At 49.3% G+C, this 13,941-nt stretch overlaps 1 protein-coding gene across 1 annotated transcript in view; it reads right to left on the minus strand.

Annotated features, from left to right (window-relative positions):
• Positions 1-199, minus strand: part of CNOT1 (CCR4-NOT transcription complex subunit 1) — a 71,691-nt gene extending 71,492 nt beyond the window's left edge. The window contains exon 1 of the mRNA XM_015558826.1: positions 34-199. The gene's annotated coding sequence lies outside the window, so the exon portion shown is untranslated. The remainder of the gene's footprint in view (positions 1-33) is intronic.
• Between the last annotated feature and the right edge of the window lie 13,742 nt (positions 200-13,941).

The raw sequence follows: 13,941 nt of genomic DNA on the forward strand, positions 1-13,941 counted from the left end.
CGCCCGCCGGCCCCGGCCCCCGGCCCCCCCCACCTCAAGCGGCTCCGGCGACGCTGGACACAGGAAACTCCTGGGTCCCCGACTCCGGCTCTCCTCGACCCCCCTCTTCGGTTAACTCCGCTTGTTTCTCGACAAAATGGCGCCGGAGGTCGCGCGCTCACGTCGCGGCCTTTCCCCTCCCCGTTCTCATTTCATCATTCGCTGCCCGCTCGCGGAGGGACGGTCCCGGCAGCGACCAATGAGTGCAGCCCGACCGGGGCCCCCACCCAATCACCGTCGGATGCCCGCGGGTTTCAACCAATCCCACACTATCCCTGGCCGAAGTCAAGGAAGAAACCAGGCTCCTGCTAGCAACGACCAATCCGGGCGCCGACTCCGGGGGCTCGGGCCAATGGCCGCTCGCCAGTCCCCAGGGACCGGATCGGAGCCTTCGCGCCTGCGCCCCGACCGAGGGCCAATGGGAAGACGCGCAGAACTTCGATTTGGGGCTTCTCCGACTTCCCACCTGCCCCGAGAAACAATAAATAAGCGGAGCGGGGGGAGCTCCCGTAAACCCTCGCCACTCTGCGCGGGAACTAGTTTGAGTTCGAGGGGAACCTCCTTCCGTCACTCTCCTACCTCTTTCGAAGTGTCAAGTCCAGCAGACTGCGGGGCTTCCCACGCTTAAACATTCCCCTCCCCTCGGGTCCCCCTGGCGTGGAACACCAGCCATCAAAAAGCAAGCCAACTTGTAACTAAAAGGGGTGACGCTTGACATCCCGGGATACATTAGCGATGCCCCCCTGTCCCCCCGCCCGCCGGACTCCTGTCGCAAAAGGTATGTGTCTCTCTCTCTCTCTTCTTCCGTCATTTACGGCGCCCTAGGGGGGAGAGCAGTTGCATGCTGGGAAATGTAGTCTCCTAGGCGCCACTTTACATCAAGACAACTTTTTCTTCTACTTTTGCCTGTTAAAGAAGGGATGCATTACAGAGAGGTTGGAAGCTAAGGTTCTCTTTTTGGCTTACGACTTGTAAGCGGTATCAGAAAGGATACCTAAGCTCTTTACTCTCAGGGGAAAAGCACAGGAACGTATCTTTGGCTATAATGTATTATATATAGTAGATGATAGGGTTTTATGGTCATAGCTTTTGAAAAAACCTATCCTCCTCATCATCCCCCCACCAACACCACCTCCCATTCTAAGGCTAGGCTCAGAAGCACTACCTTTTGAGCCTAAAAATACCTTTTTTTCTTTAATTGTGGTAAAAGCACAACATAAGATTTACCATCTTAACCATTTTCAAGTATACCATACATTAATTAGTGCTAACTACATGCATATTGGTGTGCAACTGAACTTGTTCGTGTTGTAAAACTAAAACTCTAGGCCTGGCTGGGTAGTTCAATTAGTTAGATCCTCCTTCGGGTACCCCAAGGTTCTGGGTTCGGTTCCAGTCAGGGCACATACAGGAATTATCCAATGAATTGCATAGATCAGTGGAATAACAAATCAATGTTTCTTTCTCTTCTTTTCTCTCTCTCCAAAAATAAAAAGAAGTTCGAAAAAACAACAAACAAAAAATTTGTTTCCTTCCTCCAGTTCCTGACACACACTGTTCTACTTTCTATTTCTAATAGAGTTTGAGTCCTTCAGATACTTTGGAATCGTGCACTATTTGTCTTTTTGTGACTGGCTTATTTCACCTAAATATACTTTTTTATACCTGTCTTTCCTTCGTTAGAGGCCAACTCTTTCAGCAAATATTTACTGAGTGTCTTGTGTTTTCAGGAACTGAATGAGATTTCAGGAACCCCACATATAGGGAGCACAAAGATTGCTTCAGTCTCATTCCTAGCTGTATTCCCAGCACCTAGCACTGTGCCTGGCACATGGTAGACATATGAGCAAAGAAATGTTGAGAAATCAGGAGAAATGGACTTACAACATTATAACGTTACTGGTAAAAGGCCCCTTAGACAGACCAAGGATGAGGAATAAGGCCCATCTATTCATTGTTGCGGTGTGAAATTGCTAAAACCTCTATAGATAGCCCTGGTTGGTTTGGCTCAGTGGATAGAGCATTGGCCTGTGGACACCACAACTAACACCAATGGTTATCCCCGGGGAGGGAAGTGGAATGAGGAAGGTTAACGGGAACTTTTGCTTTTTATTCCATATGTTACTGTCCTCTTTGAACTTTTTACAAAGAGGATCTATTCATGTTTTATTTGTGTAACTTAAAATATTTTGTTTTTAAAAAACGCACAGGATGTGATCCCCATAAAGGTCAACTATCCAAGGTTAACTCCGTCATTCTACAACTAGTTCAGGTCTCAAATGCAGATCTCCTAAAACAAGATGTGTTGAGATAAAGCTGAGTTGCCTTTTCCCACTTCAGCCTGTCTTGACCAAGAAAGTGCTTTGCCACTTTATACTGATGTTGCTCCGAGAGACCCTGGAGCCCAGTGCCAGCCCCTCCCCCAGAGCTGCACCAACAACACTCCAGGATTTAACCTGCCTTGGGGCTTTAACCAAATACTTGCAGGATTCCACAGTCGGCTGAAGATCAAAGTCCTTCAACTGTGTGTTTAGAATTCATGGTGGCATGCCCTGGCCAGGTGGCTCAGTTGGTTGGAGCTCCTCCAGTACATCAAAAGGTTGCAGGTTTGATTCCTGGTCAGGGCACATACCTAGGTTGTGTGTTTGATCCCCCTGGAGGCAATGATGGATATTTCTGTCACATCAATGTTTCTCTCTCTCTCTCTCCCTCTCCCCCTTCCTCTCTCTAAAATCAATTTAAAAAAAAATATCCGTGGGTGAGGATAAAAAGATGATAGATAGATAGATAGATAGATGATAGATAGAAAGAATTCATGGCGGTGTGTATCCTTGCTGGAAAGCAAAGAGACTGCTTACAAACTGGAAAGGGTATGGAAATCATCTAGTGCACTTTTTTCGTTTTACTGAATGACGTAGTTCGAAATCACAGCCAGACCAACTATTTTACTAGAGACCTTCACGAAGGATTCACAGAATCACCTTTTAACTCAGCAGTTATGTGCCCTGAGGTTCAAACATATTTAGAAACAGCTGTTAATTACTCACCTGCTTCCAGTCCTCAGTTAATTGTGCATCCAACATTCTGGAAGAGCTTGATAAACTCTTTTCAGTGTTTCCGAAAATAGCCTGGAGAGGGAAATGTAGGTGCTGGGAAACAACAGCTTTAGGGAGTTGGGTTGGGGTGGAGGTAAAAATACCTAGAAGAAAAAGGACTTAGAGACGTTGAGATCTGTGCAAGTTATGTTCTAAAATGCTTGGAGGTGCCAGGGAGAAGGGTGAGCAGAAAGACAAGACCTTACTATTCTGTGTTCCTGTTTCTCAGTCCCATGTATCAGATGAGGCAGTGACTACAATTTACAATAGTTTTGACGACCATCTGATCTCTGTCCTAGCCAAAGCCACTCATGGACAGCCTAACTCTAAATTCTCATCTCTTCCCAGCGCCATTCCGCTGCCAAGCTTTCTGAGTCCCTGGGCACATGGGCTTCGGTGTGACTTTGATGGCTCTGTGTTGAGGACATCTAGGCATGCGTATTACAAAAAGCCTTTGGAGAAATACCGAAACCCAAGTCCTAAACTGGGCTGTGGCCCTAACTCTCTGAGTAACCTTGAAAAAGTCACTTCTCCTCCCTGAATCTCTTTTATTATTATTATTATTATTAAATATATATTTTTCGGTGCGCAGGCCGATGCTCTATCCACTGAGCCAAACCGGCTAGGGCCTGAATCTCTTTTTCCCTCTTCACTGTTTTGATGATACTGGACAGGCATTCCGTGGCTCCCAGATTGTGGACTGTGAACTTCAAGGAAGCCATAGACTTACTGTGGGGCCCTGGAATTCTTCTATGCATGAGTTGTTGTTTTTTAAGTCAAACAATCTAGTCTAAAAGTACAACTCTGCATGCTTTATCTCATCCACAACTCAGGACACTGTGACCTAGAGACTGAGTTATATGCCCCATTTTACAGATCATAACAGTGAGGCTTAGAGAGGTGAGTCACTTACTTGCTCTAGGCCACATCCCCAGTCCTGGCAGAGCAAGCTGACTCCCAGCTCACATTCTCAGCCACCGCCCTAAGCTGTGCTCTGGAAAGCCCCCGGCCTAGGTGACCTCCCAGCTGTTATGTTCAACGGCCCATTAGTCAGTAACCAGATGGTTTCCCACCAAGCGATGTGATGCACCGTGCGGCAGGGTGTTATCAGTCAGTGAGGCAGTCTGCGGACACTGCTGTGTGTTTGGTGTTTTCCAGCTGAGTTTACATTTGAGGTCTTACATTCTCTCCTGGAAAAGGAAAATGAGAGAAGCAGATTGGGGCTGGGAATGGGAGACTCCAGCCTCTGGGAAACCCTACCAGCAGCTGAGGAAATTCCCAAGAAGGAGCCTGGGCAGGTCAGTGTGGGGCACCATGGGTCCTCAGCCTTGTGCACCAGAGAGATAGGCCAAATAGGACTAGTTGTCTTGATAGCATCTGTTTCTGCAGAGCAGTGGTTCTCCAAGCGTAGTCCCCTGACCAGCAGCAGCTGCACCATCCGGGAACCTGATAGAGGGGCAGAGAGGGGAGTACATTCCAGCCTAGAGCTAAGCTTTTCTGATCCTGTATCTTTAGACATCTTTGAGGAATTGAAAGACCAGGAAGGCTGGAGCCCAGAGGTATCCAGCGACCTGCCCCCGCCTCCCCGCCCCTGCCTTCAGGGTCAGCCCTGTATCCTAAGGGCTCTGGGAAGCCTTTGACGGGTTGGGTGCCCAGGGGAAGAAATTGCTCGGGGACTAACCATGAAGCTACTACAGGAGCCCAGGAGAGGTGGTGGCCTTGAGAATAGAGGCGAGTGGAGCCCAGAGAGGTGGGAGGTAGAAGTGTAGGGCTCTGGCCATGGGTGGAATATGAAAGGTGAAGGAGAAGAAGTGGATTGTCTGCCAATGGGTGCCTCCCCGCCATGAAGCAGGGGAACTGGAGGAGCAGGTTTGGGGACAGAGATGGTGAGTTCAGTTTTGGGTTGAAGGTACCTGTGGTTCACCGGAATGGAGAAGCTGAGTGCCCCTCCCCCCCATAGGCCAAAGCTGTGCTGGTGGAGAATGGAGTCAGTGCCCGGCGGGTGGCCTTGGGGGAGCCTTCAGAGAGCAGAAGTCCCGGGCCCTGAGCAAAGCTGTGCTTATGCCCCTGGTTAAGGAAGGAATTGGTCTCCAGCTCACTGGGAGCCCTCTAGCCCCTGGGGCCTGAGTTCTGCTGGAGGCTGAGTAGGGACCAGAGGCTGGGAGGACTGCTTGACTCAGTGTATGCGTGTGTGTGTGTGTGTGTGTGTCATATTTTAAATACAGAGTTTTGTTAGAATTAGAGATATTTTTTTATCCTTGACCCAGGATATGTTTATTGATGAGAGAGAGAGAGAGAGAGAGAGAGAGAGAGAGAGAGAGAGAGAGAGGAAGAGAGAAAGAGAAACATTGATGTGTGACAGACACATGGATTGGTTGCTTTCTGCACTCTGCCCTCACCAGGGCTGGGGATGAGCCTGCAACCAAGGTAAGTGCCCTTGACTGGAAAGGAACCTAGGGCCCTTTTGAGCAGTGGAGCAAGGAGGGCATTGACAATGCCTTGGGCTGGGTGACAGGGCTGTGCGATTTTGGACAGGCCATTTTTGAGGAGGGAGGGGGCAGAAGCCAGATTGGAGTGGGCTTCCCAGTTGAGAGAGGGGAGCAGTAGCTGGAGGGGAAGGGAGGGTTTTTTCCTTTCTTCTTTTTTAAGATGGAGAGATTGGATCACATTTAAATGCTAATAAAGTCCTTTTGATGTGATCTGGGTGGAGCTCAGCTCTAGATAGCTAGAGGGACAAAGTCTCCTTCTTTGTTTCCCTAAAGAAATACCTGGGCTTTGATGTTCTCTCCAGCCCCCCTCCTGCGGACGGGCTGTTCTACTCCCAGGCAGCATCTGTCCAGTGCCAGCCCCCCTGGAGGGCACTGGGACCCACTCTTCCCCAGGCTGCTCATTCCTACCCCCCACTGCCACCCAGGCCTCCTCAGGGTTCTCCCTTCCCCCGGGACACCATGTCCTCCCTGGCTGCTTCGGGGCCTCCACAAACCTCCACCCAGGAATTTGCAAGAAAGGTCAGTGTCCTGCTATGGACAAGGGCACAGGGGTCGTTGCGCAGCATTTCCAGGTGGAAAGGGGCCCTGGCACTGAGGACTAACCTGGGACCTGCGGGGAGCAGCCGGGGTCTATTCTGAGGCACTGGGACCTGGAACGCCCGAGGCCCCTTTTCAACCCCGCCTTCCACCCAGCAAGAAGTTGCCACTTAGACAGGAGCCACACATCTACTGCAATTGGGAGCAGAGGCTCGCTCCCCGGTCGGTCTCGGCTTCCAATTGCAATAGGTGCCTCTCTCCCGTCCATTTCTTTGTTCAGCAGATATTGGAGGCCCTGGTGGGGTAGCTCAGTTGGTTAGAGCATCATCCAGATACAACAAGGTTTCGGGTTTGATCTGCAGTCAGGTTACACGCAAGAATCAACCATAAACGTAACCAATGGAGACAGACAGTAAGGGGGTGGGAGTGGCCGGGGAGAGGTTAATGGGGGCAAAAGGAGACATATGTAATACTTTAAACTAAAGAATTTAAATTAAAAAAAAAAAAGAATGCATCAATAGCCCTGGCCAGTTTGGCTCCATGGCTAAAGTGTTGGTCCAGGGAGAGAAGGGTCTCAGGTTCGAGTTCCAGTCAAGAGCACGTACCTTTACTGCAGGTTCTCCAGCCCTAGGTAGGAGCACGTGCAGGAGCCAACCAATTGATGTGTCTCTGTCACCTTGATGTTTCTCTCTCTCAGTCTACCAGTGAGTGCATAAATAAGTGGAACAACAAACAGCTTTTCCTCTCGAAATCGATCTTGCATTTTAAGGGGGGATTAGCAATAATAAGTAATGTGGGTAGTAAAGGTACTGTGAAAGGTAATGAAACTGAAGCAGCCCTGCTGGAGGGTTGGGCAACTGTGTTTGTTTGGGGAGACCTCTCTGGTAGAGGATCTAGGCAGAGACCTAAATGGAGGGAGGGGGGAAGCCAGGCAGAGATCTGGTGGCAGAGGGTTCCAAGCAGGGGACCAGGATATGCAAAGGCCCTGAGGCTGAAGTTTGGGGAGTCCTCAGATGAGCCTGAAGCAGAGCAGTGGTGGAGGAAGAGAGTGGTAGAATATGAGGTCAGAGGAGCCAGAACTGTGGTGCCCTGTGGGCCGTCGTGGTGAGGGCTGTGGCTTTCATCCTGGTAAAAAGTGCAGCCATAGGGAATTCTGAGCTGAGGATATGAGCTGACCTAGTTTTGAAAGGCGGCGGCAAGGAGAGACTCTAGGAGAGTGAGGGTGGCAGCAGGACTCTCCAAATTAAAAGGATGTTGTAATAGTCCAGGCCAGAGATGATGTGGGTTGGACTAGTTGCAAAGGTGGAGAGAAGCCCTAGCTGGTTTGGCTCAGTGGACAGTGTCAGCCTGAGGACTGAAGGGTCCTGGGTTCGATTTCTGGTCAGGGCACATGCCTGGGTTGCTGGCTCAATCCCCACTAGGGGGTGTGCAGGAGGAAGCTGATCAATGATTCTTTCTCATCGTTGATGTTTCTATCTCTCTCCCTTCCTCTCTGAAATCAATAAAAATATTTTTTTAAAAAGGTGTTGAGAAGCATTATCTGTACATAATGATGTTAAAGAACAAAAAGTCAATCCAGCAAATTGGAAGATGTAATTGGCTTCATTGAGCAATTCACGAATCAGGCAGCATCTCATCCTACAAGTATAGAGCCCTGGAGAAGCTGTTCAATGAGAACAGGATGGAAGGCTATTATGGGCAGAAACTGGGTGGGACAAGAAAGTGATTAGCAAAAGAAAAGAAAGGATTGCCCTGGTAGGTGTGGCTCAGTTGGTTGAGCTCCTCCCATGCACCAGGAGGTCACCAGTTCAGTTCCCGGTCAGGGCACATCCCCGGGTTGCAGGCTTGATCCCCAGTAGGGGGTGTGCAGGAGGCAGCCCATCAGTGTTTCTCTCTCCCTCTCTCTCCTTCCTTCCTCTCTCTAAGATCAATTTCAAACAAAGAAAAGAAAGGATTGTTTCAGGCAAGGTTACCTTCCCTCATACCTCAGCTTCCTGGGGAGAGGGAGCAGGGACGGAGAGGACCCACTGACACATTACCCCCTCATACTGACCAGAAGACTCCAGGCTGCTCAATGAGGAGTACATTCCTGGAGAAGTTAGAAACTGCAGTTTGGGGTCAGGTATTCAGTCCTGGTTTCACATCACAGGCTTTAGCATAAGTGACTCCATGTTGGGCCTGTGGTTTTCTCTTTCACGATAATTATTTCCAAAACATAGGGCACAGCCTTCACCGTCTCACATCCCAGACAGACTGGGTATGTCAGGGTGGTATGGCCATAGACCTCAATAAGTTTAATTAAAGAAAAAAAACTATTAGAGCTAATAAATAAATTTTAAAAGTCATACAGTGCTAAAGTTTGCACAACTCACTTTTGTAATGAAATCAAAGCCCTCGACTAACTCTCAGTCTTTTGCATTCAGATATGCACACCCCCCCTGAGAGGAAGAGACTGGGGCTGTGACAGCAAATACTGCAGGAGGAACTGAGGACAGTCCTAGGTCACCAGGCAGAGAGAATGTTATCTCTGATGTGGATCAGGGCCTATCTATCTGCCTCATGTTTTGCCGAGGGCTTTGTAGGTTTCTTCTTGATTAGGGCAGTGTAGGGACGGGGTGCAGGGGCCCTCTGAGATACTGTACCGCCAAGGAGACAAACCGTGCCCTAGGACACAAAACAATCTGAATTCTAGTCCACACGCTGCCTCTCATTGACTGGAAGGCCGAAGAGTAAGTTTGTTTTCCTAAAAGATGGAGATACGAATGCCTAGACTGAACAATAAAATTAAGTCTGCAGTACACCAATTTGATTTTTTTTAATGTGTTTTTATTGATTTCAGAGAGGAAGGGAGAGGGAGAAAAAGATAGAAACATCAACGATGAGAGGAAATCATGGATTGGCTGCCTCCTGCACGCCCCCTACTGGGGATCGAGCTGGCAACCCGGGCTCGTGCCCTGACCGGCAATCAAACAGTGACCTCTGCTTCATAGGTTGATGCTCATCTACTGAGCCACACCAGCCAAGCCACAATAAATTTAGTAAACATCCATCACTGCACATAGTTAATTTTTTGTGTGTGATGAGAACTTTTAAGATCGACTCCCTTAGCAACTTTGAAATGTGCAATACATATTGTTCACCATAGTCACCATGCTGTACATTACATCCCCAGAATTACTCCTTTTGTAAGTGGGAGTTTGTACCTTTTGACCACCTTCGCCTATTTCCCCCAGAAATAAGATTTTTAAAAAATATATATTTTTTAAAAATCTTATTTCTGGGGGAAATAGGCGAAGGTGGTCAAAAGGTACACACTCCCACTTACAAAAGGAGTAATTCTGGGGATGTAATGTACAGAAATTGATTTCAGAGAGGCAGGGAGAGGGAGCGAGAGATAGAACCATCAGTGATGAGAGAGAAGCATTGATCGGCTGCCTCCTGCACGCCCCACACTGGGGATCTCACCGGGACCTCCTGGTTCATAGGTCGATGCTCAACCGCTCACAGACAACACCCTGGACTCCACCAATCTGCCTGCCTCACCGGGTTCCTATAAACTGAATTGGGAGTGTGTGTGTGTGTGTGTGTGTGTGTGTGTGTGTGTGTATACAGCACTGTGCCCTGGGGCTCTGAGCTCCCCTACCCCCCGTTTTCCTTTCTCTGTGGCCAGCTGAGTAGGAGAGGGGTGCCCTCCTTCCAACCCTCATTGAGGCGAGGGGTGACTCACCGTAGTGAAGCCGCTGTCCCCTGTGTCACCGCAGAGGTTGCAGGCACCCTCAGAGCAGCAGGAGGCGTTGACGGAGGCTCAGAGGCTGTGGGCAGAGAGCAGAGTCAGGAGAGAGGGTGTGGGCCCCCTGGACTCACCGCCATTGCGTGGCAGTCACCCCATTTCCTGCTGGATTAGTAAACCCTGATCAAGCTAAACTGGCCTGCCTGGTGGCTTTGCCTGCTTCGGGCCTAAGCATGGCAGAGAGCCACGTGCCTCAGCAGTAGATGCGCCAAGGACTGAAAGGAGACGGGACTCACTCATTGCCAAGGAGGCCGTGGTTGTAACCACAGTTGGTCAAAGTATCATCTTCCAGCTGCTCATCCCATTTCTTACTCCAAAGCTCTGAAACAGGACACATATACAGGCTGAGAAGCCCCCTCTTAATATACCAGGTATATATAATTTTTAATTGATTACATGTAATTGTAAAAAATTGATTTCTGAGAGGAAGGGAGAGGGAGAGAGAGAGAGAGAGAGAGAGAAACATCAATGATAAAAGAGAATCATTGATCAGCTGCCTCCTGCATGCCCCATATTGGAGATCAAGTCCACAACCGGGTATGTGCTCTGACCGGGAATTGAACCATGATCTCCTGGTTCATAGGTTGATGCTCAACCACTGAGCCGTACCAGCTGGGCCGAGAAGCCCCCTCTGGATGGTAACAGTGGTAATGGCTAACCGTGATGCAGTGCTTACTGTGCCAGGCCCTGCTCTGAGCCCTTTACACGCATTGTCTCCTGTATCACCCTAACTCTATGGGAACAGGTACCATTATGTACATTCCCATTTTACAGATGAGGAAACTGAGGCACAGAGAGAGGTGAAAGAGCTTGCTCAAAGCCACACAGCCAGTCAGTGGCAGAGCCAGAATTCAAACCCAGGTTGGGTGCCACATCCAGGCCTACCCTCCAAGCCACCTGGCATACTGCCTCCTGCAGGATGAACCCAGAATCTCAGAGAAGTTGACATCTTTCAGATTAGCCTTCCTTACAGACAGGGAAACAGGGTAGGGGGGATAAGGATCAAGGCCAAGCTCTACCCTCCAAATATATCCCAATGCTTTCATTCTAGTCCACGTGTCACTGTCATCTCTGCCTGGACCACCACAACAGGCCTTGCTGGTCTCCCTCCTTCTACTCTGCCCTCCCTCCCCCAAATCCCATTCTCCTGCCGAAACCCCTCCAATAGAAGCCTTCCCATGGCTTATGGCCCCCGTGATCCTGCTCATCTCTCCACCTGCTCTGGGTCATGTCCCCTGCCCACTGCGCCCCAGCCTGGGCACCTGCTTCCCACCTGGTTAGTCTGCCTCAGGCTCATCTCCTTGTCCTGGAACAGTCTGATCTCGACAGCTGGCTCAGGAATGATGGTCAGATAGCTCACACCGACTGCTCCCAAGATCCTAATGTTTGGTGTATATTCGCTTCCTTCATCCCTTCCACAACCTTATGGGGTAGGTCCTCTGACTGGCATCCTGTGTGACAGATGAGGGAAGGGAGGCACTGGACATGTAAAGGAACTTGGGCAAGGTCATGTAGCTGGGAAATGGGAGAGCTGGGATTTGAACCCGGCAGTCTGACTCTTAGTCACTACTCTGTACAGCTTGCTCAGTATCCAGGAGGGAGGCATTATTATTATCATTATTATTATTATTATTTAAAAAATATATATTTTTATAGCCTGGCTGCGTGGCTCGGGTTGAGTGTCAACCTATGAACCAGGAGGTCATGATTCTATCTTGGTTGGGGCACATGCCTGGGTTGCGGGCTGGATCCCCAGTGGTAGGTGTGCAAGAAGCAGCCTGTCAATGATGCTCTCTCATTGATGTTTCTATCTCTCTTTACCTCTCCCTTCCTCTCTGAAATCAATTTTTTTTTTATTTTTATTTTTTTAATATATTTTATCGATTTTAAAAAATACATATTTTTTAGCCCTAACTGGTTTGGCTCAGTGGATAGAGCATCGTTCTGCGGACTGGGGGGTCCCAGGTTCGATTCCGGTCAAGGGCATGTGCCTTGGTTGCGGGCACGATCCCGGTGGGGCGTGTGCAGGAGGCAGCTGATCGATGTTTCTCTCTCATCGATGTTTCTAACTCTCTATCCCTCTCCTTCCTCTCTGTAAGAAATCAATAAAATATATTTAAAAAATACATCTTTTTAAAAAGTGATCTTCTGGTACCATGTCCCAGGGTGGCCAGGCGGGGCCAGCTCCATGGCGCTGTGACCTGTGCAGTCACATAGGGGCGTGTATTTAGAAGGCTCTCCCTATTGGTTGACTATTCTGCTGCCTTGAATTCTTAATCACGTTTGAACAAGGGCCCCACAAATTATGTAGCAGGTCTTGGGGGGCCAGGAAATAGGCCAGCTGCTTGTCCTCCCTTGCCCCTACCCCCAGGAGGCCTGTATTGGCAAGGGAGGTTAGCTTCCCTTGTGTTGGAGGGTCTTCAAGTGAGGACCGAAGCTGCCTTGTTCTTGTAGCTGGTCCCTGGCCCGCCTTCAGCCCTCTCAGCCTTTTGTAATAGGTTTGGGGTTGGGAAGGGCCCTGAAGGACAGGTGGTGGTGAATTCCACTGGGAACGTGGGGTTTCTAGGTCAGAAGGACCCCAGCAAATCCTCCCATGGAAAGGAAGGGACCCTGAGGCCCAGGGGGGAAAGAGACCTGTATGAGGCTGCACTGCAAGCTGACTGCCAGAGCGATTCTTTCCTTAGGGCCTGTACCCTGCGAGGGGCCGAGGGGTGGGCAAGCAGAGAAGAGAGGAAGCGCTCATTTAACGCTGGGCTGCGCCTTGGAAGACTTCTCTCTCATCTTAATTAAACTGTGAAGTTAGGTTTCAGCTCCGTGCAGGCTGGGAGCAGCCTGCTTGCCTTGGAAGCCAAAACCAACCATAAGCTCCCTTTAAAACGATTTTTTTAAAAAGGAAGGGGGCGGGGGAAGAATTTAAAAAGGAAGAAAAACCCTAAAACCAAAACCTGACTCCCCAGCAGAGCACCTGGGCAGGATACTCTTGGGTAGAGTGGCTTGTCCTGGCCGCCACCCCCGCTGTGCACACACCCAGGCCCCAGCCGGCCCTCGCCCTCGCTGAGAGCTCTCCAGCACTGAGCTTACTTCATCCACCCAGCAAACCTGTCTGATGCTATTTTCGTCACCACTCAGCAGATGTAGAAATTCAGGCTCCGGAGGCAGAGGGCCTGCCCTGGGATTTCTTTTGCAATGCTTTTAGAGCTCACTGAGCAAATGAGACAATGCGTGCGTAGTAAATGCTCAATAAGGGTTAGAGATATAAGACCCCACCAGCTGCAAGTGGTAAAACCGAGATTCAAACTCACACCTATCCATTTCCTGTGCTCTATTCCCATTATCTATCTGTCTAGGGCAGTGGTTCTCAACCTGGGCTGCACATTAGAATCCCCTGGGAATCTTTTTAAAATCCTGATTTCTGGGCGTCATCCTCCAGAAATTCTGTTTCTTTGTTATGGGGTGGGGCCACAACATTAGTAACAAAGAAACAGAATTTCCGGAGGATGAGGCCCAGAGATCAGGATTTTAAAAAGATCCCCAGGGGATTCTAATGTGCAGCCCAGGTTGAGAACCACTGCTATACATGCTTAAAGATGACTTGTGTGGCTCAGTGATTGAGCATCGACCTATGACCCAGGAGACCATGGTTCGACTCCCTGTCAGGGCCCATGCCCGGGTTGCAAGCTCGATCCCCAGTAGGGGACATGCAGGAAGCAGCTGACCAATGACTCTCTCTCATCATGGATGTTTCTATCTCTCCCTCTCCCTTCCTCTCTCTGAAATCAGTAAAAACATATTTAAAACAAAACAAAAAAACGACTTGTGGGCGAAAGGCGCTCTCTACCAGATCTCAAATCAGCAAGGAAAGATTCAGTTACATTTATGAGCTGTTTTTTGCTCATGAAGGAAGGATTCCTAGCGCATTTTAGACTTTTGAATTTTAAACATCAAAGGATATCTAGGTTCGGGAGTTCACTCTTGTTGATCAGGAATGCGG

The sequence above is a fragment of the Myotis davidii genome, unplaced genomic scaffold, assembly GCF_000327345.1.
Source record: "Myotis davidii unplaced genomic scaffold, ASM32734v1 scaffold590, whole genome shotgun sequence".
NCBI lineage: Eukaryota > Metazoa > Chordata > Mammalia > Chiroptera > Vespertilionidae > Myotis > Myotis davidii.